The sequence below is a fragment of the Pongo abelii genome, chromosome 16 (assembly GCF_028885655.2).
Source record: "Pongo abelii isolate AG06213 chromosome 16, NHGRI_mPonAbe1-v2.0_pri, whole genome shotgun sequence".
Classification (NCBI taxonomy): domain Eukaryota; kingdom Metazoa; phylum Chordata; class Mammalia; order Primates; family Hominidae; genus Pongo; species Pongo abelii.
Window position 1 is genome coordinate 19,737,751 of NC_072001.2, and position 4,096 is coordinate 19,741,846.

Below are 4,096 nucleotides of genomic sequence, written 5' to 3' on the forward strand. Positions count from 1 at the left end.
GTATATAGTAATATTGTGTTTCTATTTCTCTTTCTTCATGTTTTATTTTGTTCCATAACCTTTGGTTTGTCCTTTTTATTCCATATTCCCATTTGTAGATGTAGTTTTCAAAGGTGCTTTTCTTATTTACACAAACATAAGACTTTTGGGCCAGGTGTGGTGGCTCACGCCTGTAATCCCAGCACTGTGGGATGCAGAGACGGGCAGATCGCGAGATCAGGAGATTGAGACCATCCTGGCTAACACGGTGAAACCCCATCTCTACTAAAAATACAAAGAAAAATTAGCTGGGCGTGGTGGTGGGCGCCTGTAGTTCCAGCTACTAGGGAGGCTGATGCAGGAGAATGGTGTGAACCCGGGAAGTGGAGCTTGCAGTGAGCCGAGATCACGCCATTGCACTCCAGCCTGGGCAACAAAGCGAGACTCCGTCTCAAAAAACAAAACAAAACAAAAAAACCACTTTTGAACCAAAATATTCTGAATGAGATCAAAGTCAAAGCTCAAACATTTCTTAAAAATGAGGTTTTTCTGAGTTGGGAACCAGAGTCATCTATTGCCTGATGCAATAGGCATTGAGAATAGAACTTGTGATAACTCTCTGTGCATTAACAATAGAAAAAATGGGATAAGATAGAGGCAAGGAATATACATTCACGGAGCAAGAAGAAACACTGAGGGACTAATAGAAATTGGGCTTATTAAAATAAACTTACCAAGTTATGGTACCAATTCTCCTTTTTTTGTTCAGTCTATAATAGAGTTCTTAATGCTTTCAATTTTTTTCTTATAATAGTTTTCCTAAATATATTTTATTTATTTATTTGTTTGTTTGTTTGTTTTTTACATGGTGTCTCACTTCATCGCCCAGGCTGGAGTGCAGTGGCGTGATCTCGGCCTACTGCAACCTCCGCCTTGTGGGTTCAAGCAATTCTCCTGTCTCACCCTCCTGAGTAGCTGGGACTACAGGTGCCCGCCACCACACCTGGCTAATTTTTATATTTTTAGTAGAGACGGTGTTTCACCTTGTTGGTCAGGCTGGTCTCAAACTCCTGACCTCAGGTGATCCACCCGCTTCGGCCTTCCAAAGTGATGGTATTACAGGTGTGAGCCACTGCGCCCGGCCCTAAATCTATTATTTAAAAATCCACCTGTACAATTGGTATTCACAGAAATCTCCCATATATGTTATTATTTTATTCTTATAACTCTCTATGCCAAGTATAGATACATTTTTGATGTGGAAAATTAGATCACAGAGATAAAGTGACTTTCCCAAGGTCAGTGCAGAAAGGGAAAGGTGAAAATTTGAAATTGTACCTGAAGAGTAAGAGAAAAGGGGTTAAGGAGTTACTCATAGATCTTTGTGCCTCAGAGGTCCTTACTGAGAGTTTTAATCCAAATGGTTTGGTAAATTTGGGGCGACAGGTATAACATGGCTTATGTGATGCTTAGAGTGTTTTGGAACCATCAAGATCTTTGCAATGACATCACAGATAACAACCCCATCATCTTGTAAAACATGGACATGTTGGGAAATAATGTTTTAGTTCAGTCATTGAACTGACCCAAACTTCTGTGTTCATATTTTTATAGACCTCATGATTGTTAAGGTATAAAGGAGCATCAGAAGTTTTGTTTTTGTTTTAATTACAAAGGAGTTAGGATATTCCTAACATCCAAAGCGAATTAAAATAATTCACTTTGATGTGAGAAAGAGCTTATTGTCTTAGGGGCACTGGTGAGGTGAATTCACAACTATGGGTTGTTTTAATTGAATTACATCCTCAGAGCTTTAGTTTTGAGCTCTGAATCTACAGTCTGTATTTTGCAAGTAATCAATGGTATTTATTTAAATGCTCTTGCTAAAGATAATGTGAATAGAGAAATCTGCTTATTTCTAGCATAAAATTGTTTATTAAGCAAAATAATAGAGCACTACAAATTAACTAGTAAAAAATTGAAATCTTTGACTTTCACACCTTCATTTGATATTTACTGAATATTTTGGGGACTAGCTTATATGTAATTTAGCTCAACTTTTGTTTAAAATAGGAAACTGAACTTTGAAAATAAGTACTTTTAAAAATATTTTAGAATGCAAGATAGTTTTCATGGAAACTTTCATGGAATCATATTCTTTATATTTTAGAATGAAGGTATGTTCCTACTTGGTACTTAATCAAGGAAATACCTAAATCAAGAACCATTCCAAATGGCTGTTTATTAAGTGTGATGGTTTACTAATGTCAACAAAAGTGAAAAAAATTATATTGAAGTATAAATTATAAATAGTAATCTTGTTTAACATATTTATAAATATATTTTTGTACATATTTGTATTTTGTACCTATTTATATAAAAAACAAATATTATTATCTTTTGTACAAATATTTTTAAGATCTGGCACTTTTTTAGCACCCCAGAAAAATATTTTTCAGGCTCTCAGCTGATGCTGAGAAAAGAAGTCACTCTCACATGTTACCATAGATTAATATTGCCTATCTTTGTCTTCATATAAATGGAAGCATACGGTATTTATTTTTTTCTGGCTTATTTCACTCAAAATTACATTTGTGAAATCTATTTATGTTATGGACCAGTGATTCATTCCTTTGTGTTTTGTGTAGCACCCTGTTGAATAAATACGGAGCTTTCCAATCCATTCTATCCTGATGAACATCCAGGTGTTTCTGTGGAAACTGCTGGTCATAAATTATGTGTTTAAATGTAGTAGATAATGATCGTTATTTTTCCAAAATGGTTGTATCAACTTAATAACTCATTCAAATATGTGAAGACCCCCTAACAATCTAAAAAGATGGACCTCCAATTTCAAATAATAAAAAGATTAAGTACTTGAACAGGCAGTATATGCACATTTTTAAAAATAAAAGATTGAGTTAAATTTTGAAAAACGTAGGCCAGGCATGGTGGCTCAGGCCTGTAATCCCAGCACTTTGGGAGGCCGAGGTGAGTGGATCACGAGGTCAGGGATCGATACCATCCTGGCTAACACTGTGAAACCCCATCTCTACTAAAAATACAAAAACTTAGCTGGGCGTGGTGGTGGGCACTTGTAGTCCCAGCTACTTGGGAGGCTGAGGCAGGAGAATGGCATGAACCCACGAGGCAGAGCTTGCAGTGAGCCGAGATTGCGCCATTGTACTCCAGCCTGGGCAAGAGTGAGACTCTGTCTCAAAAAAAAAAGAAAAAGAAAAATGTAAGTAAGAATCTCATTTGAGTTACATGTGTGAAAATATTTCTTTTACATTATTATATAACACAGATTTTGGATATGACAAGTGCTGAACTGAGGCTTTTCACTTGATATGCATTACAAATTAGAATTTTTCACTCACAAAACATGCTTATGACAATTTTATATGTGAACAGAATTGTAAAAATTGCCTCGAGTTATTGAATAAAATGTTTAAAGTACCTCATAGGATGAGGAAAAAGTGGAAGAGTTAAAAGGATACAAAGCGTAAAAGATAGAGAATAAGAGTTCAAATAAAATCCAATGAAAAGGCACCATCTTGTGTAACTCCGTAGTTAATTGTGCATGTGTGCTATTTTTCATGACTTGGAGCACGTTATTTTTGGCCAAGAGTTTCCATTCTATCTATGGATATGCCAAAAATTTCCTATTTTAGATCTTCTAGTCTCTAACTCTCAAGATAAAAAATAAAAATCATTAAAACCTCTGACTCTGATATTGAATGCCTGCATAAAAATCTCCTCCCATCACCGTGCAACAGATGACTTGCTCATACACCTTTTTCACTACCACTCCCCATCAAGGGTTTTCTCCTTCGAGACTACAGTAATTCTCTTTGTATTTCATATTATGTGCAAACTTTACTTTCAAAGAGTTACCTATATTAATGTATTTACATCATTCACTTAATATATTTTCTCTATCAGTAAAATTGGTTTAGATATCTTGGATTAGGACAGAACACATCGCAATTTTTCTCACCTTTATGATCAGTTTTTTTTTTTTTAAGTTGGACCGTTTTTCAGTTGGTGACTGTCAGAAATGAATTAAAGTTGTTAAGAGAAGAATAGGTAAGAGTAAAGAGAAGGGTGTCCTTAC